The 24,898-nt window shown below is 47.6% G+C and overlaps 1 protein-coding gene across 2 annotated transcripts in view; it reads left to right on the forward strand.

The window, feature by feature from the left end:
* The first annotated feature begins 237 nt into the window (after window positions 1-237).
* RBM5 (RNA binding motif protein 5) overlaps window positions 238-24,898 on the forward strand; it is a 621,154-nt gene continuing 596,493 nt past the window's right edge. Inside the window, exon 1 of one of the 2 annotated variants that reach the window (XM_069644151.1) lies at window positions 238-406. The gene's annotated coding sequence lies outside the window, so the exon portion shown is untranslated. The remainder of the gene's footprint in view (window positions 407-24,898) is intronic. The other variant, XM_069644150.1, reaches the window with a different exon arrangement.

A 24,898-nucleotide genomic window follows, 5' to 3' on the forward strand; every position in this document is an offset into this window, starting at 1 on the left:
TATCTGGTCGTGATTGTGATGTAGAAATGGAGTGTGTAAAGGTCGCCATGTTCTAAATAATTCTTTATTAGCACTCTGGGGGCAAGGCTATACAATGATCGAATGGAGACGTGTCACGTGAACGACATATTATGGCCAGGCAAACAAACACGCTTCAAACCACGGAAAATTGACGTTTGACTGACCCCACGAAAGACAAGGCCACAGTGTTTATGAGCGCACTGACGTGATGACGGCATCACGTATACGCACTTGGATGTTAGGACAACGCTGTAGAATTTTCCAGCTGTCGCTGCCACCCCGCGGGCGTTCATGGGACCCGGGTTGCGTATGAGACGTCGTTTGTGCCAGAGTCGTTTCGTTTAGAGGGGGAGCGAATTTACCAACTCCCTGCAGTAAGACACAGGTAACCGGTTACGTTTAAGGCATTTCTCTTTATCCGTCATCATCCTCCTTGCCACCCAGCCACGTAGTGCCTGCTGACAGGGTTATCAGAAACACTAGGTTCTAGACAGTTCAGAAGTGAGTGGGTGCCAGTTGCACATTGTAGTGCTAACAGAGTGTTCCTTAATTAAGGCTCTTGTTCCTTAATTAAGGCTCTTTAACACAACGCGGACGTCCTCATACATAACATTGTTATAGGATCTTAAAAGTGGATATCGCGAGAACAGTGTATCTGCCGTAAAACATGGCCGCCTTGTCTACTCACAAAAGAAGGAGACTCAAGCTTGCAGCCGGCGTGCCTTTCCGTTTTTCAGATTATACGTCTTTCTCACTGTAGGGTCTAGTTCTTGCATAATGCTATGTTGTTTATAAACCGGCGAAGCTACAATTGTTTCGTGTGTTGCAATTAATACGTTTTAAGTGTTCAGGTGTACGAGCTGAGGGGGTGTCGGTATTTGTAATCTGGATGTTTGTGAGTTTAAATGTATTTTCTGCAATGTTATTAAATGTTAGGTGGGAGATTAGCTGAAGGGCAACGCACACGCCCTGGAAAAAAGACTACACGGAGCAGTACGGGTTTGATCGCTGGTCGACATGAAGCACAAAAACAATTGTAATGTTCCGTTTCATTGTGCAAATGCTAATGCAGGTCAGGATGAATTTTGAATCATGTATGTACTGGATTTATAGTATAGGACACAGGTCTTCGAACTTGTGGGGCTGATCCCCCGATAGAGTTCCCCGAAGGATGGCCGTGAGGCTCTTAAAAAAGGGCTACGGTGACCACTTTCAATAGACCTACAGTATCGTAACTAAATTACAACTTTTTTTTGTTTGTGGGAAACTTGAATGTCGCCTCACCTGTTATTAAAAATCCTACACCTCCGTATCGGGTTACCCATATATTTTTTTTAAAAAATACTTATTTATTTAGCTTGGCAGTACAAAAACAGCAACATTCAAGGCAAGTACAATCCGAGGCGGTGCAGGTAATACAGATATGTAGAGCCAATTCACAACTAGATTATACACAAGGGGTGGGTGCGGGGTTGAAGAGTCCACAGTTCAGGAGGCGGAGGGGCAGGGGGAGGGAAGTGGAGATGCAGCGTCTGAAGCAGCTTCTGTGGAAGACATGTATGACTGAAACTTTGACCAAATGTCTCTGGATTCTTCAGTATCTGAGGCCCATGTGACTTCCCTGAGCCACTGCGCATGGGTAGGTGGTGCAGGCCGAAGCCAGCAGAGTAAAATGGAGCGTACTGCGAGTAGCATGCAGAGGCCAGCCAGTTTTTTGGAGTTCCGGTGGAGTTCAGGAAAGTCGTGGAAGAGACACCTCATTGGGGATGGAGTGATTGGGTGCTCAAGAACAGTTGACATGGTAGAACATACTTCACTCCAAAATGGGGCGAGACGGGGGCAGGACCAGATCATGTGTACATAGACTGCATTATCACAGACACTTCTAGGGCATCTTGGGGAGAGGTCATTTGATACATGATTAAGTCTATTCGGGGTACAGTGATATCTGTGAAGCACCTTAAACTGAATCAGCTTGAAACGGGAGTTGAGGGATACCCCATGGATACGTGCACACATATGGGCCCCATCGTTCGTCTCCATCCCAAGGTCACCCTCCCAATGCGTGTCTCAATTTAGTGAATGCAGGGGCAGATCTGGCTTGGACCAGGGTATAGTCTGGATAATTTACCCCTCGTGGGAGTGGGGGCAGCTAGCTCCGCAAATGCAGGATCATCTGGTGGTATCGCTGGGAAAGTGGGGTAGTTGCGTTTAAAGAGTTTCCGGAGGGACGAGTACTGGAGCCATACGGATGGTTTCCGTCTCAGAGAAAATGGAAGGTTTGGCCATTCTATAAATCTGCCCTGTTCAAAGATATCCCGGAGCAGTTCATATTTGGCCTTAGCCCATCGGCGCACGATGAGCAGTGGTACATGCGGGACCTCCGGAACGAAGTTCCAAAGTGGTAGTTTACCATAAAAGGGGTGGGCGGTGCCTAGTAATTGCCACGTCTTAGAGCCCGGGAGGTACAAGCCACCGGGTTAAGTGAGTCCAGGACTGTCGGCATGGGTGTGATATCTAGGGAGCGAATCTCACGGTCGCTGACTGTCAACCTTTCAAGCCTGACATGGGGAGGGGGGTCCGATGTGTTGAACCAATGCGAAGCAAATTGGATTTGCACTACCAACCAGTATTTGAGTAAATCGGGGGCACCAAAGCCACCACCCTCCATTGGGGTGGTCAAGGTCCTGAGCTTAAGTCGAACCACGCCTGAGTGCCACAAAAAAGCGTTAAGAGTGCGAGTCAACGCTTGGAAGAACCCCTCGCTAGGCCACTGGGGGATGTTGGTGAACCTATACAGAAGCTGGGGTAATACCACCATCTTTAGTATCCCTATCCTACCCGCCAGGGAAATCGTGAGTCTGCTCCAGCCTAGTGTCTTTGCTGCAAGGCTTGTGAGGTATTTTTGATGATTTTCTTCGAAAACCAGTTCAAACTGACGAGCCACTTCTATGCCAAGTGAGGTGAACTTTAGCTGGGCCCATGTGAATCCCAGGGTGTTGGGGGCGGGGGGGGGTGGGGGGGGGGGCTTGGTGGACGTGTGCAGTCAGTGAGCGGGAAAAGGGTGGACTTGGAACAGTTCACTTTGAATCCGTAAATGCCCCCAGAATGGATAACATCTTCCAATATTGGAGCTAAATTGGTGGCAGGGGAGCGGATGAAAAGAAGGGCATCATCAGCATATCGGGAGACTAGATCCGACTGGCCAGCAGTACGCAAGCCTCTGTGTGCGTGGGATTGGCTCAGCATGTCCGCAAATGGTTCCATTGCTATGGCGAAAACCAGGGGGGAGAAGCGGCAGCCCTGCCTCGTCCCTCTAGCAATTTGGAAAAGGGGAGAGCATCGATCTTCAGTACGGACCCTGGCAACCGGGTCGGAGTATAGCATCCTGACCCAGGAGAGAGAACCGGGGCCGAACTGCATTTTTCAAGAACCCGCCAGAGGTACTTCCATGAAACGGTCAAATGCTTTTTGCATATCCAGTGTGGCAGCTACTGCGTAAACATTTGGGTTGATCCTACTTATTATGTTGAAGAGTCGCCTCAAGTTCAGGGAGGTGGAGCGTCCCGGAATAAAATCTGCTTGTTCAGGGTGAATAATGTGTGGCATGTAAGGGGCCAGCCGTAGGGCCAATGATTTGGTGTAGATTTTGACGTCGCAATTAATAAGCGAATGTGGACGGTACGAGCCACATTGGGGGGGGGGGGGTCACCCATATTTGAATTCATAATCTCAGATGCATCTGTATATGGCTGAGTCCAATCCTTTATTTTCTGGAAACTAATCCAGGACATGCTCAAAAGAGTCTTTATTTCCTTGCAAGATGGTTCCCCTTTTTTGTAAGTACAGGATAACTGTTCTTCCCAATACCCAGCCTCTTGATAAAGTTGATATTTATAAGAACTTTTACTCTCGACAGACCTCACCCCGTGCTCTCAAAACCCCCTCCACCCCACCCTCTCAAACTAAGTTGGAAGCGTACCCGCCTCTGCTATACAACGTAAAGGGTGGACCTACAAGGAAATTTACAGTGATGGCCAGGACGAGGGCTTTCCTGCGACTCTACCTTTCCTCCATATTTCCCAAAAGGGGTTGCTTCCTACCTATTTGGTAAGTATTCTTTTGGCGCGCACCGAGGAGTTCCGGGAGAGTGCTGTTTGGGCTGGGAGGACTGCCTTTGTCTTACTGAAGCTGCGTATTCTGGATACCCGCCATGACGGGTGGAGGGTTCCGACATATTGACAACAGATGTATTGTCATTAAAAGGGTTTACTATTGAGCTCAACTCAAGTTGACCATCTGAGCGGCTCACATTTAAATAAACCCCCAGTATTCTGTACGGGGGTGGTTTCGCTCTTGGCTGTGCATATGGGTAAGTGTGAAGGTGAAAGTAATAACTTGAGTGCATCTGCTGTCCCAACAATTTGCAAAACTCGTCTGTGTTAATTAATGAAGCGTGTGTAACCCTGTGGTAGCTGTGATATAAAAACTTGCAAGATGTGATGTGTATGGAATGTACTACTCAGACCAGGCACATGTTTGACATTAGCAACGTACCTCCCCCTTCTACTGGATATCCTAAAGGTAAATCTCCCCTCCACCCCCCACAGATAACGGCTCCTGTTTTACAAAGAACATCTGAACATGTTTCAAAAGATAAAATGGTGATCCAGATATAAATGGGGCAGGCATGGGGGACTACTAGATGGGGGTCTTCAATCGAATGGGAATACAATGGGAAAAAAATGTTTTTTTAAAAATGGTAACTATCCTGGATAATGCTCTAAAATACTTCCTCTAGGAAGTTTGAGGAAACGGGGATGGTCAGATTGCCCAACACTACATTGAGCCACACAACTCCTCATTGGAGACTTGATGAGGCGTTGAAAAATAGCAATAGATATACATCATGCACAATGGTGAAAGGTAACTTTAAAATCTTAATTAAAAAAACTCCCTCTAACGATAAAACCCTGGGGGAATATCCAGACTGAGGGTGTTATGAGGTCATATGCATATGACCCATAGTCGCTATACCAAGCTCAGGTGGAGGGGGGCGGGGACAAGTACTATTAATGAGTCCTCTGGTTATCATCCCAAAGATATACTTCATCTGATTCCATCATTAAAGATAAGATCAAGCAGATATTATGATGGGGGGAAAAGATGCCAGATTAGCCCTGTTCATTCAGATAACCCAGACCACATACCAGCGGTTGAGCTGCGCTACCCACAACCGGCAGTCTGGGGAGCTATTACGGCTGGTGATCCCAGGGCAGGTGTGGCAAGCTTGGAACAGCCCTTCAAAGTGGGCAGGGCAGTCGGACTGCGCATGCGCGAGCCGCGCATGAAGAGCTAATAGTCTCGGGCTCCCGGCGGCCGCAGAATATATCCTGTAATTATTCCGTACATCGGAACCACCCGACCCCAAGTCACAGCACCCCGGTGGCGGACGTCCCCAGGCAACAATAGCTGCGCCTGGGGCGAAATCGGTCTCGGAAAGGCGAAGAACGCGACCCTGGAGTCGCTGGGGCGAGACTTGCCGCCATTGCCGCGCGGCTACAGAGCGGCCGCTCTTCCCCCCCCCCCCCCCCCCGAGCCATCGAGGTGCGGGCACTTCATAGAAGGCAGAAAACGGCCCGGACCGACACCTACAGCCCGGAGCCCCTCTCTCTCCGAGCCACGCAAGACAGCCAGACGCCTACCCACGCTGCTGGGCCGGACAGGACGGCATAGGAGTGGAAGAGGACGGGGACGAGACACGAAGCGGAGATCTCTCCGCCCCTCCCCCTCCAGCCACTGGGGAGACAGCAGCGTCCGGGGTTGAGCCGCGACACAGACACGGGCAACACGGTGTCGCGCTCCCCCCAACAATACTGACAAGGTACGTGGGACCTCTTTCCCCCCCCACCCCCCCGCACAAAGGAAGGGGCACAGCCCCCCCCCCCACGACAACAACGGAGATGAGTGAAGGGGATTGAAGGCGCTCTCCGCTCCCACCTCTAGGAGCACCCTGTACTGGTGACTGGGCGCATAACCTCACCCCCACACTGCGAAAGGGCTTCAAAGGCCCGGAAGACTGGCCACAAAGCAGCAACCATGGGACACGATTGTTGGGGGCACGAAGGCCCCTGTTGCAGGACCCATAGCCCCATTGGCAAAAGTTTCTGGACACACAACCCACAAGGGGGAACAACTCCTAGTGGAGACGAACATTGGGGCAGCCCCCCCCCCCCCCCGGCTGCAGATCAAGGGCCTCGGGCACCATTACCGTTGGGAGACTGGGCGTCACCCTACAACCAGGTTCCTGGGAGGATAATACTCCTACAGAAGTGCACGCGGTGGGGTGTGCGTGACTGGCTCCGGAGACAGCGCCCCTCTGCGCTTCAATCCACTCAACAATACGCATTCGAGACGGTGGGCACGGTCCTCACGTGTACGCCCCTACCAGTGTTTCGAAACAGACAGAGTGGCAAAAGATAGACGACCGGCGAGCCCACCCCGACTTGGTGCCCTCGGCGATCCCCGCGGGGCATCCACACGACCCACCCGGGCCTAAATCCTCACATAAAACACCGGCTCGGCCATGGGCAAAGACAAGGTCAAGCGACAAACCCTGCAGAGTAAAATGGACCTTTACACCGTGGAGGCCCCCTCCCGCCAGGAGACACAAAACCCGGCGGAAGCAGGCAACATGGAAGGAACTCGGGACCCCCAACTCTCCCTGAATGACTTAATGAAGGCAATTGGGGACTCGAGAACCTTGCTGGAACTTAAAATAGGAGGTGTCTCCACGGAAGTATCTCTCCTTCGCCAGGATCTCCGCAACCTGTCGTCCAGGGTCGGAGAAGCGGAACAAAGGGTGTCGGATACAGAAGATAATGTCCGCCAGCTGGAACAACAACAACTAGCCATAATCGGCCAGAAAATTAACCCAACTGGAATACCGGGGCGAAGACAGTGAGGGCAGAGCACGCCGCAACAACCTCAGGATTCTCGGGATCCCGGAAAGAGAGGAAGGCCCTAGTGTTGAACTTTTCCTGGAGGACTGGCTACCTCATGTCTTTGCCCCCAAGAAATTGTCGAAATTCTTCTCTATCGAGAGAGCACATAGGGTACCCACTGGGAGACCCACCCCAGGAGCCCCGCCTAGAACAATAATATCACGCCTCCTCAACTACCGGGACCGAGACGCTATCCTGCAGATGGCACGGGCCTCCGGCCCAATCACATACAACGGCTATAGAGTGGGGTTTTTCCCGGACTATACCAAAGAGGTCCAGAAGGCCCGCCAGTCAGAGTTTGCTCTCTTCTTCCCGGCGATACTCAAGGTCCACCACGAGGGCACGACCCATTTATTCCACAATCCGAAAGAAGCATGGGACTGGCTTGAAACGCAGATCCTCAATGGGCCCATGACCCGACGCTCGCCCTCCGGACCGCCTATGTGCAAACCCGGGCCCGGGCAGCGCTCGCCACCTTTCACCCGGACAGACTCGGAAACCGCATTGCCACAGCATCCCACCCAAAACACCACTGAGAACGGATGAGGTCTGGGCACCATAGAACCAAACTGGCTACGTGACAACACGGAAACTACATCATTGCGGCCGCCACCGTTCAGGTACCGCAGTCTCCACAAGGGCTACCACCCTAGGTCGGGTCATCCCGATGCGGTTCAAGTTCACCACGTTATAAGTTCAATGTTTGGGCGACAGGTTCTCCCAGTGGGGGGGGGGGGGCGGGGAGTACAGGGTGGGGGGAGTTTTGGGAAACCGAGGAAACAGAATCACGAGAAAAGAAAGATGGAAACCAACATGAACAGACAAGGCAAACAAATACTGTTCCGGGCCAGGACCAGAGACACAAGTGTCTACCAGCCTTCAGGCGCTCCAGTGCGAAGCGGCCCCCGGATGGCCCCCCCGGGAGAAAAACGATACACGTCCCTGTGGGGAAAAAGGCAACGGCCACTAATCCTCCCTGCTGCCACGCCAAATAGACTCACGCAGACAGGATGAACTCCAACAAGCTGACAATACTGTCCTGGAACGTCAATGGCCTCGGCTCTAGCATAAAGCGGAGACTGGTGCTCCAGTACCTAAACCGACACTCCCCGGACATTGCCCTCTTAAATGAAACGCACTTGATAGGCATAAAGTCCAACTTTTTCAAAAGGTCCAACTACTCGAATGTCTATCATGCCGGATTCACGAAAGGAGCCAGGGGCACAATGATTCTCGTTCACAAGAGAGTCCCTCTCCAGGTTAGGAAGATCAGGGCGGACCCCCGGGGTCGCTATGTATTGATGCTAGCGGACATCTGGGGCGAGGAAATGGGGCCTGGCAGCAATCTATGCCCCCCCCCCCATGCTGACAAAAGAACTGCTCGCCGAGCTTCAGAGCTTGCTCCTGGAGGAGGAGGCTGATGTGTGGGTGCTCGGAGGGGACTTTAACGAAGTAATGGACATGACAGTCGACAGAACCTGTAGGCGAGCTGGAACAGGTCCCATCTCCACGCCGCTCGCCAGGTTCGCCGAGGCTTCAGAAATGGTGGACGCGTGGCGCACACTTCATGGAGACAAGGCAGGGTTCCCCTTCTACTCTTGTGTCCACAAATCCTTCTCCAGGATCGACTACGCCTTCGTCCCCCGCAACGTGACCCACAGGCTTCTCAACGCTGCATTCCTCGCGAGAGGAATTTTGGACCACTCCCCGTTTCTTTTAACTCTCAAAAAATCCTCCTGTCGCCCGGATCGTAATTGGCGCCTAAATACATACCATCTCCGTCTCCCTGAAATTGCAGAGGAGCTAGAAAAGAGGACAACGGAATGCTTCGAAATTAATGAGGGCTCGATGGACTGCCCGATCTGGGAGGCATACAAAACAGTCCTACGAGGGGAGGTTATTTCCACGGTTTCCGCCTACCAACAACGTCAAGTCCAGAAGATCAGGGAAGCAGAAACACGCGTCCTGGAGTGTGAGCGACAAATCCTTATACAAAACACCCAAGAAACAAAGGAAGCGATGCTCACGGCGAAGGACGCCCTCAGTAACCTGTCCCTAGACCACGCACGAACTGCCCACCAATTAGTCCGGAGCCAAATATACGAAGGGGGCGACAAAGCTAACAAGACTCTGGCCTGGTTGGAGAGACGCGAGCAAAGCAGGGGACATGTAAGGGCAATCGGATCGCCGGATGGGACATTGTTGACAGAAGACTCGGATATCGTCGAGGCATTCACCACCTATTATAAAAATCTCTATACCCCACCTATTGGGAATCCATCAGTTGAACCCTCTTGATACCTCGACCACATCGAGATTCCGATACTCCCGCAGCACCAATCTGATCTCCTGAATGCGGACATCACTGACACCGAGGTACAAGATGCACTGGCGCAACTCCAACCCGGGAAAACTACGGGCCCTAAAGGGTTCCCAACTGAAACGTGGAAGTGCCTCGGAGGCATGTTACCTGTCCACATGCAACGCATGTTTGTACGCAGCAAGGAACTAGGAGCCATTCCCCCAGACCTCAGGAAGGCATGCATAGTTGTCATACATAAGCCTGGGAAACCCTCGGAGGAATGTGCCTCCTATCGTCCGATATCCTTGATCAATGGCGAAGCGAAGGTTCTTGCCAAAACACTTGCTAACAGACTGCTGCAAGTGATCGAGACCCTCGTCCACCCGGACCAATGCGGTTTTATGCCCAACAAATCAACTCGGATGAACCTACGCAGAGTCCAATTGGCACTGTCCAGGGCAAAGGAAATACCAGCCCCACTCGCCCTCCTGGCGGTGGACTTCGAAAAAGGTTTTGACTCTGTGGGGTGGGATGCTTTGTGGGAGATCATGGCTAGGATGAATCTGGGGCAGACATTTATATCTTGGGTAAAACTTTTATATGCATCCCCGGAAGCCACGGTGAGGGTGAACGGTAGGTCCTCCCAACCTTTCCCCCTGGGTCGGGGCACGAGACAGGGATGCCCGCTGTCCCCACTCCTCTTCCTCCTTGCCATTGAGCCGCTAGCGATTGAGCTTGGAGTTAACACCAACTGGACTGGTTTCGCCTGGCCGGGAGGGGGAGAAGACAGTCTTTCGCTCTATGCGGACGACCTGCTCTTATACCTCAGTAACCCGAGTATCTCATGCCCGGTGGTCTCCCGCATACTCTGGGAATATCAGTACTTTGCAGGCCTGAAGGTTAATGAGGCCAAAACCATCTTCTTCCCGATCCAGGGTGGCGAATCGGCGATCCCGGAGACCTGCCCATATCACGTCTCTATCAGGGAACTCAAATACTTGGGTATACGGCTTGACCCGACGCTCGATGGGTTCCCCTGGCTTAATATACAACTTGTCATAGAGCGGTTCAACAGAGGCGCCCCCCATTGGCAATCTCTTCCCCTATCGCTAATGGGCCGAGCCGCATTATTCAAAATGATGACCCTTCCCAGACTATTGTATGTCCTCCAAAATGCCCCATTCCCCATCCCCCGAGAAACATTCGCACTCGTTGACAAGAACCTCCGCACACTGCTATGGGGCGGGAAACAATCCAGGATTGCCCTTGTACGCTCCAGAGATCGGTGTGGGAGGGAGGCATCGGTTTACCCTGTATACGCACCTTATTACCTGGCCACACAGATAGGGGTGGTGAATGACTGGATCCACGTGGATCCCACACTTCCACACACCCGAATAGAGCTGGAGACCATGTCCTCGCTAACACCGCTCCAAATCCTCTACGCCACCCACGATCAACTCCCGATGCTACCCAAAATGACCCACCACATCCGGTGCGCATGGCGGGCCGCACACAAACTAATCGGCTGGGAAGAACAGCCAACACCGTTACAACCCATATGGCACAATGCGCTCCTCCCGGAACTAGTGAAAATGGGCTCCTTCGGTCACTGGCTGGCAAAAGGAATACATACATTAGCACACGTGATACAAGAGGGCCACCTTCTGAGCTTCGAGACCATGCGCGAACAATTTGACCTGGCACCCATGGACCGGTTTCGGCATGCGCAACTGTCCCATGCCATCCGCACCCAATTCCCCGACACTACGGTCGTACCTCCCTGTTCTCCCATCGAGACCAATATCCTTCCACAGCACATCTCCTCTAGGGTCACTTCCACTCTCTATCAGGCCCTTAACTCATTCGGGGCTACACAACTCGACGGGCGAAGGGCAAAGTGGGAAAGGGATCTGGGCCCCCTGGAACCTGAAGATTGGGTGGAGGCGTTAATGTCCCCAAGAGAAATTGGAATAGAATCCAAGCTCAGATTAATACAGCTGAGGATTCTCCATCGTTCATACCACTCACGCACTGCAATGGCCAGATGGGGGGGAATAGAAGACGGGACATGTGTCCGTTGCAATACTGAACCCGCCACCTTCTACCATATGATATGGGACTGTCGGGCGATACAGGCCTTCTGGGTGGGCTGTGTCAACACAATCTCTGCCGCTCTGGTGACACCAATCCCTAGGGACCCCAAGATGATACTCTTGGGCATTGGGCGTGAAGTAGACCTGTCCAAATATGAAAAAATGTTCTTGGCAATTGCATTGGGGGCAGGCAAAAGACTTATTGCGGCCAATTGGGGATCTGCCGAACCATTGAGCCTGAACCGTTGGAGCAATGTGTTGGACAGGTGCGCTACCTTAGAGCGCCGGATCTATAATGCAAGGGGCTGTCCCCGCAAATTCGAAAAAATATGCGGTAAATGGCTACACGCTCATGGAGCCCCGCAGGTGGGGGTACACCGGCAACGCTGCTAACATTGTTTGCCTGCCATGTCCTACTGTTGTCTTGCGGTCCTCGTCCCTACAGGCCCTGTTGCTATGGATAATTGCCTTCAACGTGTACACTGCTGATTCATGTCTTATTCATGTACGTTTCTCTGTTATGTGGTTAAAAAATTCAATAAACGGAGTTTAAAAAAAAAAAAGTGGGCAGGGCAGTCAACCTAAGTTAGTACTAACATGAGTAGTGGGGAAGTAAGGCAGACTGTAGACTCCGAACAGGAGGATGGCCGTCCTGTGTGGGGTAGGCAACCTCTGAAGGAGTTTTTAAATATCCCATTGGGTAAAAATGAGACCATCTCTCTTTAAGGAACCAACATTTCAGGAATATCCAAGCGTAACTTTCAACTATATGTTTGATACCGGTGGTCTGAGTTATTTAACTAGAAGAATAATACTGGCACTATTTAATGAAATTCCATCTTTTAGACTATTGACATCTAAAGATATCAAATTGGTGGATGGACTTCATACATTGATGTGATCTGATTGTCAGACTAATCTCCTCTAGAATGGTCTATGAAATTCTCCTAAATGAAACTGAAAATCTTTTTAAATTGGGCTATGATTTAAGGCCCTGTGACATCTAAATCAAACATGGGGCCAAGGATGAAATGGGGGGGGGGGGGGGGAGGAATGATTCCTTCTAACAAAATCTCATTAAATGATAGATCTGGAAGAGGGCCCTGTGAGATCTAAATCAAACATGGGGACAAGGATGAAATGGGGGGGGGGGGGAATTATTCCTTCTAACAATCTCATTAAATGATAGATCTGGAAGAGGGCGTGACAAACTCAATGTTCAAAATGTGTATAATTGGAGGTGGCTTGCTTTCTCTAAAAATCTATTTCACAGCTGAATGACATGAAAGCAAAGCTTTACCGTAAGAAGGTTTTTGACCTTACTCTCCTGAAATGTCTGGCTGTTTTCCACATTTTGTACTGACAAAAGTTTGTGGACATCTCTGAAATTACTCCCTTTTTTGTCTCCGAGAAACGTGGATCTCTGTCTCCCACGATTTGAAGGTTAAGATATTGTTGTGGATGCTGCTTTTCGGAGTCCACGGGGGTCTTTTTAATTGCAGTCCAACAGGGTAAGGGTATGACTGACTATTCGGTTTTATGTTAAGGTGTCCTGGTAGCCTCTGTGAAAATTGAAGGTCTCCCTAATCTTAACAACATGCTCCTATTCAATATGTATTGGGGCCCAGAGGGCAATCTGTCATCAATCCTTAGGACGATCAATCAAAAAAATCAAGGGTTGGTATTTGACCTGCCCAGCGGGACAGGTGGTGATTGCCTTGGGTTATTTTAATGCAAACTGTTCTAGTCCCTCTTCAATCAACTATGGTGCAACCAAAATTCCTCTCCAATTTAGCGTGTGGTGCGGAGAAGATGGTGAGATACTTAAATAGTGTGGTAAATCGAAAACTAATACAAGGGCATTTGTGGCGGTCGGATTTGGAGGCTTGGGACCTAAGCCATTATCATTGACTGAAGAGAAGCATGAGAACAGCTCAAATACATGGTTTGGTGTTAGATCTTCCTCTCGCATATATTATATTTTGTAACTAACACCCTTTTTGATATGAAGAGCTCTTTCAAGGTGGTTTGCACTGATCTTGTCGACCGTGCAATGCCGACCGCTGACTTCCTCTGGGACTGTCATTATAACTACCTGTTCTATAGTTCCATTATTAGGATAAATCATCAGGATAACTGTTTAAAGTGGAATGAAAAGTCTCAACTTTCAATATGTATATCTTGAATGACTTTGAGAATTCTTCCATAGACGCAAAGAATGCAATTTACACTGCGTCAGCCTTTAACCAGTATATGATATGGCATTCATAATGCGCCTATACACAAATGTTTCAAGGCGCAACAAGGCAAGGGAGGGGGAACAGAGTGAAGACGGACGATTATCCTACTATGCCAGTTGTCATTCAGATCGTGCAATTGCATGGGAAGGGGAAGGAGGAAACTGCGGGGGATAGGGGGAGAGGACCGTGCAGTACATGGGCATAATAAAATAAATAACAGTAAAAGTACGGCCAGCAGGTGGTAAGTGCAGACATCAGGTGTCAAGTGCTGGTAGTGGGACTGTAGGGATACAGAAAACCGTCACCAAGTGCGGGAGTTGCCAGGAAGGCAGTGCAGGGGTGTGGCTGGCGGGGAGGGGACTTGGGCCCGTGATCAGAGGGCAGCCAGGAACCAGTGCAGGTTCAGTATCAGCCGGGAAGTCAGAAGGGGAGAGGAGGAGAAAAAAGCAGAAGCAAAGAGACGGGTTGAGGTGCTTCCGGGACCAGAGAGGATTCTCCTCAAGTTTCAGGGAGGCTGTTCCAGTGGGAGGCCTCAGCCGAAGAAAGAGATCTACCACCCACTCGTTGCTTGGAGAAGCGACTCACCCTGGGTGAATTGGAGGCAGATGAGCGAAGAGCTCCTTGGTGGCTTGTTGCTGAAGATGGGCCTTAAAGGCCAGGCGATAGATCTGCCAAATACACCGCCATAAATTTGATCCCAATATACAACGTAATAAAATGGCTGCTAGGAAAGAAATTAGACTTGTGAAAGCTCTGGCATGGAATGATTCTACATACACCCATATTAAGATCAAGCACATAAAACAAAGGCTGAGGAATTGGACAAAAATGTACAGGGCCAAACTTCCACAAGCAGACAGTGAGAGTATGCTATCCTCCGTGAATGAAAAATAATTCACGTTGTTTTTGGGTCCTGATTGATCTAGAAAGGACACAAAATGTAATGTTAGAGAATCCAGTCCAAGAAGTCTGTCTCTTTTTAAGAGTATTATACAAAGTAAGAATGCATTTTAAGCCTCTGGTTCTTGAAAAAGGAAGGGTACAAACTGGGTGATGTGATGAAAAGCATTTCTAGTGCCAGTCGATCAAGAGCTGGGGGACCTAATTCGCTTACAAACATGATGCAGCAGTAGATGATTTGGGCAAACACTCTGCACGCCAAATACCAGCTAGTAGGCATATCCACCTTTATAACTCTGATTTGCAGCAGCAAAAACTAACAAGAACAAGAGGATTAGGAAACTTCGATTAGCAAATCTTGATATGCCCATTCGCTTAGGTCTCATTAAGAAGGCCAAACAAGCCTATAAAAACGACTGCATCAGTTATTACAACAGGACTCTGAAACAATGCTCCAGGTTATTATGAAGGCGAATGTGGGTGCCTTCTGGCATATTGTCAATGAACAAGATAGTAACCCGGGCATTGCTTTATTGAATCCAATTGCGGAACAAGGCTGGGTGGACTTCTATTCTAACAGATTTGCCCCTTTCCCCTTGGAGGGAATTAACTGCTCTATGAATTGTGACATACCAGTCCCCTAGTCTAAATGGGCTCCCCCAATTGAGATTGACATAGTGCTAGATCTAATCCGAAAGTGTAAAAGATCTAGAGCCCCTGGCCCGAATGGGCTAACAAATAACACTTTCAAAGCTGACCCTAATCTCTCTGACCCTAATCTCTGGGCCAATCTTCTGTGCATTGAGTTTCGAGACATCTTCCGATCTGGGGTATGCCCAACCTCTTGGTCCACTGCACATGTGATCCCAATTTTCAAATGCGGCAGTAGGTCTGACCCTAAAAATTATCGGCCTATTGCTTTGATCGATGCGGATTCCAAAATCTTCTCTGCCTTTCTCCTATCGCATTTGAAGGATTGGGGGGAGGCGGGAACCATCCATCCCTGAGTCCTTTTCAAACGGGCTTCCGTAAATCCCATTCTACTAATATCAATGGGCTTGCATTCAAAGTGCATTCAGGAGGCTGCCTGGGGCTCAACTAGGGGCCCTACTTATATGGCCTCAGTTAATCTGTCGGCAGCCTTTGACTGTGTTGATCGAAACATGCTATGGCACAAACTCTTTGCTTGGGGACTACCAAGGGGCTTAATCGCCCTCTTAGAGGGGGTCTACAATAATTCGAGTGTATGAATTCGGCTAAATAAAAAGGGGGATATGCCAGCTGTGGTCCGTACACATCGTGGGGTTAGACAGGTTTGCGTTTTAGCCCCATGGGTATTTAATCAATATGTCTCTGATGCAGCAGAGTATTTGTTGAAGGAGGGTCTCTTGGCGCCAAGAATTGTCTTTGTGATGCTTATTTCGCTGGCCTATGCAGACGACTTATTATTTGCCCTAACTAAGGTGGGGTTACAGCATCTGCTGGATGTATTCGCCAACTATGCCAAGCTTAATGGGCTGAATACCAACCCTGCGAAAACCAAAATTCTTGCATTTTCCAAAGGGCGGGTTAAGAAGAAAACTAACTTCTGGAATCTGGAGGGCGTAAGAATATCTTGCTTTACTTATCTGGGCTACTACGTCGGAGCTAGTAGAGGCTCGAACGGGCAGCATCGGCTTCCCGTAAATAAAGCTAAGATACTGGCCAGGTAGGTCCTTTAAAATCGACCGCAAATATGGCTGATTTTCTATTAGATCTGCACTCGTATTTTTTTAGTGGGTAAAATAGCCCCAAAACTGATATATGGTCTAGAGTTCTGGATGGGATTGAAGGTGACATCTGGAGACTTGTCTTACTTCTTCCATATGCTGTCCATCTGGCTGCAATTTGAGTTAGGCTACATCTCCTTAAAATCCCGAGTTGATTGGAGAATGCTTGTGCTCTATGCTAAACTTAAGGGACCTATATCCAACACTCTATACAAACTTGTTGGGAATAACATTTATCAATGTGGCTTCTTAATTAAATTTGCTAAATTGTGCGGAGATATTTTGTGTAACATCAGCTCAGATTTAGAGCAGCTAATCACTAATCCTACAAAAACTAAAAAGAAGCTGTGGGACTATGATTGGTGCCAGACTATGGAGGCCTTCCATTCTTACAGCTCTGTCTCATCTGGCTCATTAACACAAGAAAAGAGGCACTCTTTTTCCAATTCTCAGGATTTTCCCTAATCGCGACCACCGACAAATCCTACTTAGATTGAGGTGGAATATTTTACCAACTCTGGATACCAAATTGAGGTGGAAACAGATTTTGGTGGCTGACAGCCTTTGTAGATTCTGCCATTTAGTTCCTGAAACGGCTAAACATCTTAATTTTGTTTTGTACACAACTTAAAACACTGAGAGATTCTTATTTGAATGTTCTTAAAGTTCTATTCTTGGGTTTATAAACTGAACTGGTACGGCAACATTGTTTGTGTATTGGAACTACTCGAGAGGGCTTGGCGCTGTCTAGTTTTATTCATAATCTTCATCTGGAACATGTGATTGTATTTATCCTGCTGTTTTAAAACATATATGTTTTAAAACATATAGTCGTCTTCCTTAGACACTATTTTCGCTATTCTAAGGGAATATATTGTATTTTTATCTGTTAATATATCAACTGTATATGCATTTTGGTATGTTTCTATCTATTCTCCTTTTTGTAAAGGTTTAATAATGCCATATACAAACAAAAAAATAAAAAATACGTGATATTTAAGGAGAATAGTTATTTGTGGGCCAGAATTATTTTTATTTTGTTTAATGATACCTTGCAGACGCAGATTACTTTATATTAATGGATGTGACTGCTATAGGTCTTCAGAGACTACTGAATAGCTATAAAGAAATATGGAATTAAACAATCTGGTTATTAATCCTAACAAAAGTGTTATCATAGATTTATAGAACTCACAAGAAATGTGCATTGACCCGGTCAATCGGTAAAATTAAGATTCAAGCTATGAATCATATGGTCTACTTGGGACTTCCAATTGTGGCTCACCCTAGCGGAGGATTCCATAGGCTCTAATTGGAAAAATAAAGCATTATTATTTAGTTATTTATATAGCGCACTAATGCACCTAGGCGCATTTCTTACAGGTACATATGATACAAGACACAATATTATAGTTACATATGATACATTTGTTATAGGCAGATTATTACAGCTAGAATGTGGTAGACGGAGGAGCAGAGGTTACAGTTGAAAGTTAGGTGAGTATAGTCATAGGATTCTTGCGAGAGAAGCCATGTTTTGGAGTTTTTTCTAAATAGATGGAAGGAGGGTTCTGTTCTTAAGGTGATTGGTAGGGTGTTTAACAATTTAGCGACTACTATCTCCAGATTTCTGGAGCTTAAACCTGGGGATCTTTAAGCAGTGAGCTTGGGCAGATCTAGTGAGACGTGCTGTAGTGTTTCGGGTGAATTTGTCAGATAGCTAGGCGCCAAGTTGGCAAGGTACTTATGTGTTGGGGATAGTTTTGTACTGTATGCTTTCGTTGACGAAGAGCCACTGGATGTTCCGTCTTGTATCCAAGATATGTTGAGACCATTGGAGGTTCAATGCTGATGGAAGGGCATTGTTTTGGACTACTTGCAACTTGTTAAGGTTGTGCTGCAACTTGTTAAGGTTGCTCGGGCCTAGGTATAGTGCATTACAATAGTCCATTTTGGAGAGAACTAAGGCTCTGCCTATGGGCGTGCAGTTAGATGTGGAGAGAAATGGTCTACATGCGTTAATTAGCTTGCAGGTGTAGGCAGTGGAGGAGGCTATTGCGTTGATTTGTCTAGTCATGGTAAGTGAGGAGTCTAGGTAGATGTTTTGACATCCTTGGATACCATTATGTTATTGCTGTCAATGTTGAAATGAGTATTGTCCGTCAAGTTTAAGTCTGGATTGCGAGCCTAATAATAGTAACTGTCTTGTCGTTGAGACATAGTCCATGCGTGGCCGTCCAGGCTTGGATGACGAGGTAGACGTTGTTTAGGACTTTGGTGTCTTTGATGTAATCTCTAGTGATAGGGATGAGTATTTGGGTGTCGTCTGCATAATTCGTGTAGATGACACCCAAATTGTCATGGTCGTCAAACAGATGTGTTGTAAATCCGTTATATAGTGTTGGTGATATGCAGGATCCCTGAGGGACACTGCATGTGACTGGGGCTGGATTAGCAGAAGCGGAGGGTGCAAAGACCCTCATGGATCGGTTATTTAGAAAGGATTGAATCCAGGTGTTTGCTTTGTCGGAGAAGTGGGCTGCTGATGAGAGGTGGTTGCTAGGACTTTGAGGATAATCAAGTCAAATGCAGCCGAAAGGTCTAATAGCAGTCACAGGGCGAGTTTGCCATTGTCTTAAGTTGTCCATTTGGATCTTGGTCAATCAAGGCTGTTTCCGTACCATGTTTTGGTCATAAGCCTGATTGTGATTTTCTAGGTGGCTCTGTATCTGCAGGTAGGCTGCTCTGTCCAGGAATTTTAAAAGAAAACGCACTGTTGTGATAGGCCTGTAGTTAGTAGGGATGTTGAGGATGTGTGTTTGTGTGTGTGTGTGTGTTTTATGTATTTTTATTTTATTTTGTTTTAGGAGGGGCTTAAGAGTTGATAAGGGTGCAAGATACTTTGCAGCATCCTTGATAGGTTCTGTGCAAATGTCTCCCTGGCATCGTGACAGTTTCAACTTTGAAATTATGTCCCCAACCTCTTTAGTGGAGAGAGGTGAGAAGTTGAACATTTCATGAGTGTTGGGCTGTTTACTTGGTGGTAGTGGTTGAGCTGTGTTGTGGAGGAGACTGAATTTTTTGGACTCTATTTTGGTTTCTAACATCGATATTTTGTCGAGTAAGGCCTTCTGAATGTTAGTACACCATTTGGTGTCTTTTAATACAGGTGTCTACTATGGGAGAGGGGGATTCTATGTTTGAAGAGTTCTTTCGTGCTAGATTTGGCTTTAATGGTTCGACCATTGTATGTGTTTTTTGTTTGGAGAATAGCTTCTTTGCAATTAATGGATGCTATTATAAATTTGTTCTTGTTAGTGGTTGAAGTGGAGTGTTCCCCAGGAATGTTCTTGCATAAGGTTTTTAGTTCAGGGGTTTAGCTTTGCGCATTTCGAGTGGTGCTATGGTATTGATAGCATTGAGCAGGGTACGGTTATATAGGTCTATTAGGGTAGTGGGGTCAGTTAGAAGGCGTGAAGTCAATGATCGGCTGTAGTAAAGGAAGTAGTTTCTCCACTGTTAAGTTTTGTTTGTTTTTCGTGCATGTTAGTGAGGCAATGGGTGTTTGCTTATCCAGCAGATTCACTTTTTTGATAGTGAATGTGATAAAATGGTGGTCCGTCCGAGCGCAAGGTTTGTTGGAGTGGATATTAGTGTCGCAGTTTAGGTCTGCCAGATAATGGTAATCTAAGGGACATGGATAAGGAGATGTGTGTGTCCGGCGGGGCATGGAAGTCAGTGTAAGTTGGTAGGTCATTGCTCGTATCATCATAGACCATCGTAAGTGAGGACAGTAAAGTAGAATTATGAGGCACAAGATGATTACAGGCGACACAGACATGGCTCAGTGGCGTGCTCTTGCGTTTAGTGTGGTTACAATGGATCCAGCTAGGCAGCAGTCAATTGGGAACACGATTAGTATAAGGTGGGCAGAATGAATCAATCAAAATACTAGGTACAGTACCATAGTCGAGAAGCAACACAATAGAAAGTACTCTGATATTCCAGGCTGGAAGAATTACTGTTGGGTATGCATGAGATACTAGTTGCAGGACACTAGGAAATGACGTACGATGCTAGGTGCAGCACCCTTTGAGTGTAATACACTGGTGCCTGCAGCAAGGTGCAAAGCACAACACTGTTGGCTGGATGCTGTGCGAGGAGGTTGGAGCACAAGGGTTGAGTGCGACATGCTAATTGATACCACTAAGAGCTGAATGCTCGGCGAAGTATTCTGGAGTGAGGTTGGTGCGGGCACTGGGGGGGGGGGGGGGCATTGGTGAGGCACTTGACCATTGGCGAGGGAGCAATTTGATTGACCTTGTGCGTTTTTGAAGGCGGTTATGGCCGTGATAGTTTAGGGTTGCTCAGATCTGTGGGTAGGAGGGTAGCAGTTTGGTGTGGCCATATGGCTGGCATACACCAGTGAGTTCGCTGGCAGGTTCTGATGAGGTTGTGGTCTGTTGCGTATAGAATGGATAAATGCACAGCAAATAGCAATAGGCGAGGCCCAGGGGAAGCACTACCTAGGCTGCAGAGTTTTGTTGCTCCTGCTCCGCGGTACGACAGAAACAGGGCCTCAAGTGTGGGCCTTTGGTGAGTGGCCTGCGTACAAGCTATGTAGATGGTCCAGGTGGATAGAAAATTTGGTCAATTTTTGCATTTACCAGCTATGAAGTATTAAGTTGCCACGGTTATCCCCAGATTAATATACGGTCTGGAACTTCTGCCAGATTGGATATTGAGTGATCTTGAACGGTATCAGGCTCTAATATGGCGAGGTCTTTTTTCATCTACCACGTTTCACTTTCTCTGCCATTAGATTTGAGCTGAGCATTCAGTCACTCTCCAGTCTGGTGGAATCGAAGACATTAATGCTAATTAAGAAATCGTGGTTTGAGCCGACATCGAATCTCTATGGTCCTTTTGGCACTAAAGGGAGGGCAGAGGCCATGAGCAAGAACGAAATATAAAATGTTTGCTAATTCTGGGTACAATTGGGTCATCAAAAACGACTTTGTTAAATAAACTGAATTTTGTTAAAAAGAAAAAATGGCTCTGACTTGTCTTAAACGATACTCGACTTCCTGTATGAAACTTTACTGTCATGTAATTTCCTATAAATAGGAAATTGGTACACTTGAATCCTACCTGATTCAATTCTCTTGAAAAAAGGTCAAATTATTTTATGATTTTTCGTTTACTGTTTGCCAACAAATTAAATCTTAAATATCATACTTATAAAGAAATCATGTGAATCGGGTTGTTGTAGGTTTTGTCATAATATCAAATTACCGAGTCCTTGAGACATCTTTTGATCTATTGCCCTGCACTAAGGTCACAGATTGTTGTATTTTGGGAACCATGCCTGTGTAATCATCCATTTGTATCATTGGAATGTTTATGGCTAAATATGCTTCATGGGGGGGGGGGATTTCTCTAAAATTGAGTATCGTAAGGTTTTTAAAGGAAGTATGTAAAATTTTTAACAATTTAAAGTGACTGTATTTTGGTTAACTTGATTATCCCATTTCCTTTCTTGCCACCTTTTCTGCTTTTTTTCTTTTTCTTTTTCTTTAATTTTAATAATTATGAATTAAGTATGAATTTAATTATAATTTGTATGGAACATTTCTGTTGATGACAAATGATTTTGTTGCCTCTTGTTTTACATCCATTTAAAAACATTTTTTAAATATTTTTTTATATGAAACCAAAAATGAAATAACCCAGAGTCCCTCTCCAGCGTAACTGGCCACATTGCACATCCTCCAATTTAACCCACTGTTTATCTTCCGTTGTGAGATGATAAAACTGTATTCTAAGGCTAGCCACAAGTTGTAGGCCTCAGTCTGGGAATCCCACTCTCCGCCTTCTAAGGCCCACTCTTGAGGCCCCTGTCTGTGCCTGAGCGGGCCTTGGATATTGATATTTTATTTCTATCGTGCCCGTACACAAGTGTTTCAGAGCGCGGCAAGGGAAAGGAACAGGGGAGAAAAAAAAAACAGCAATCTTACTAGGCCCAGTGACCAGGCTTTCTGGGGCCTGGGTTTGGAGCGCATTATCAAATAATAAATTAAACATTGAGAACGTGTAAGTGCATGGGAGAGGGGGAGAAGTGGAAAGTGCGAAGCAGAGGAGAAATGGATAAATAACAATAAATTATAAAGGCAACAAACGGTGGTAGTGCAGCCAGCAATTAGCAAGTGCTAGGTTTAAGGCAGCAGACAGGGTCTGATAAATGCAGGAAGAAAAAGGGAGGGCTGTATGGGTACAGATACAGACTCCAGTGCAAGGGGTGGGGCGGAGGCAGTGCGGCAGTGCGGCAGTGCTGGAGGGTGAGCAGGTACCTGGGCCCGGAGGAAAGAGTGTGGCCAGGTGCAAGGTGCCAAGAAAGAACAGATCAGGGGAGAGGGGGAGCGAAGGCAGAAGAAGAGTAAGGTCTTGAGGTGCTTACGGAACCGGAGATGGTTCTCCTCAAGTTTTAGAGTGGAAGGGAGGATGTTCCAGAGGGAGGCCCCAGCCGAAGACAGATCTACCCCAGCTCGTGTCTTTGAAAAACGACTAACCCTGAGGGAGTTGGAGGTAGAGGAGCGAAGAGCTCGAGAGGGAAGGTATTTGCAGAGGGATAGCTGAAGGTATTTTGGACCCAGGCCCCAGAAAGCCTTGTGGACAATGCAGAGGGTTTTCAATTTAATCCTTGCATCCACTGGGAGCCAATGGAGAGATTTCACAGCTGGAGAGATACGATCCCAGGGCTTGAGGCCAAGGACAAGTCTTGCAGTCCTGTTCTGGATTAGTTGCAGAGGGCGGAGAGTAGAGGCAGGTAGATTTAGAAAGAGGCTGTTACAAAAGTCCAAGCTAGAGAGAACCGGAGCATGGGATACCATGAGCTTCTGGGGAAGGAGAGGAAAGGCAGAGTAGCTCTGAGGAGGTGCAGTAGGAAATTTGACTTTTTAGAGACCTCAGATGTGGGCGGAGAAGGAAACGGTGGAGTCAAAGATGACCCCGAGGTTCTTGGGCGCGCAGGTGGGGGTAGAACGAGGGCCAAGGGAGGCCGGCCAGAGAGTGAGGGGGAAAGGATGGTGAAGGTGTGCCAATGAGGAGGATCTCCGTCTTGCTGGCATTCAGACAAAGATCATTGGTGGCATTCAGACAAAGATCATTGGTGGCACACCAATCTTAAATGGCAGTTAGGCAATCGGAGATGAGAGAGGGAGAGGAGGTGGCAGAGGGCAGCCTGAAAATGAATTGTCGTCAGCGTAGCACTGGAAATTTCAGCAGAAAGTGGCAATGCAGTGGGCGAAAGTTGCCAGGTATTGGTTGAAAATGAGGGCTCCCTCCTTGCGCCCCCCCACACCCTCTTATCACCTCATGGGACAGCCACCAGGCTTGCAGTCTGTTACCCCACAAACTTGGGCCACTGGAACTTAGTTCACCCCTCGCGAATAGCGTGAGTCATGACATTGCTTTTTCCACTAACCTAAACAGCTGTGGGACCAAGGTGTGTGCATGCCATTCTGCCTTCCTTGATTCTTTCAATGTATTTGTATGCTTGGTGTGCAAACTCGTATCCTGGTGTGTTTTCTTAAACATCCTTGCACCCCACTGTCGGTACTTAATTCCCGTTGCATCTGTCAGGTGAGCGGTGTTCGTGCTGTGCAGCCCCTCCACTATCTTCCTCTGCCGCCCCACGGCACTAAACGCCTCCCCTATCTTTTGGTACTGCTATACTATCACCTATCAGCCCCCTCTCTCAAAGGTTGGAAGAAAAAAGTTAAAAAAAAAAAAAGATATTCTGACCACTAACCCTGGCCGACCTATCGCTGACACGTGTCAGCGCAACTTCCAGACAGTCCTGGTTACCTTGCAATTGAACGTCTTTTGGTGACTCTTGTGAATAAATATATTTGCACGCTGAATGCAGTGTTTCAAAGTGTTTTTCTTCTCCGTTGTGTAGACACATGGTCTAAGGGTGGTCAGCTGACACGTGTTTCGACCCCGGAGGGTCCTTCTCAAGGCAGGTTAAATTATGTTGTTGGGGGGGGGGGGGGGGGGGGGTTTGGGTGTTCTAGAGATCCCTCCATTTCACCATCAGGTTCCGAGACGGACGGCGGCACTAGCCATGAACTAGAACAGACCCAACCTGGACAACTTGATTTTAGAACACTGGGGCAACCAAACCCCCCCACTCACCATAATTTAACCTGCCTTGAGAAGGACCCTCCGGGGTCAAAAGTCAAAACACATCAGCTGACCACTCTTAGACCATATGTCTACACATCGGAGAATAAAGAAAAACACTTTGAAACACTGCATTCAGCGTGCAATTCTTTTTATTCACCAAAAGGCGTTCAATTGTAAGATAACCAGGACTCTTCACTAGTTTCATACGAGAGGTGTAGGTTCACCTATTCCCACCTGTGAACTTGCACAGAGATATCTAGACCATCAGATCAAATGGCGAGCCCAGCACAGGAGTGTTCACATCTAGAGCCCACCTTTCCCTCTTCTTGCAACTTCCAGACAGATTTTCACTGACATCCTCTTTTCTGTCCCCTCTCAA

The sequence above is a fragment of the Ambystoma mexicanum genome, chromosome 2p (genome assembly GCF_040938575.1).
Source record: "Ambystoma mexicanum isolate Mex_15411 chromosome 2p, UKY_AmexF1_1, whole genome shotgun sequence".
NCBI lineage: Eukaryota > Metazoa > Chordata > Amphibia > Caudata > Ambystomatidae > Ambystoma > Ambystoma mexicanum.